We start from the raw sequence: 296 nt of genomic DNA, 5'->3' as shown, positions 1-296 counted from the left end.
TAACTGAACGCTCGTTCCGCTATCGATACATATCACTTCGAGTTGATGTGCGTATTACTGAATGTGACAGAGAGTGTGTAAGAGAGAGTGTTTACAGTGGTAAAACTGATAAATTGTGAGTTATTATTACGTTTATATTTATTATATTGTTATTTTATATAATTTTTATAGCATTTATTTATTTAGAATATGTTTTTTTTATTGAAAATTTATTATTTTTATATATTCATTGAAAACTGTATTCTTAACCTATACTTCTAACCATACTTTACATATGATTTCGGAAGAGCACACGT

Source organism: Wasmannia auropunctata, unplaced genomic scaffold (genome assembly GCF_000956235.1).
Source record: "Wasmannia auropunctata unplaced genomic scaffold, wasmannia.A_1.0 LD336078.1, whole genome shotgun sequence".
Taxonomy (NCBI): domain Eukaryota; kingdom Metazoa; phylum Arthropoda; class Insecta; order Hymenoptera; family Formicidae; genus Wasmannia; species Wasmannia auropunctata.
Note: the sequence above shows the minus strand (reverse complement) of the source record.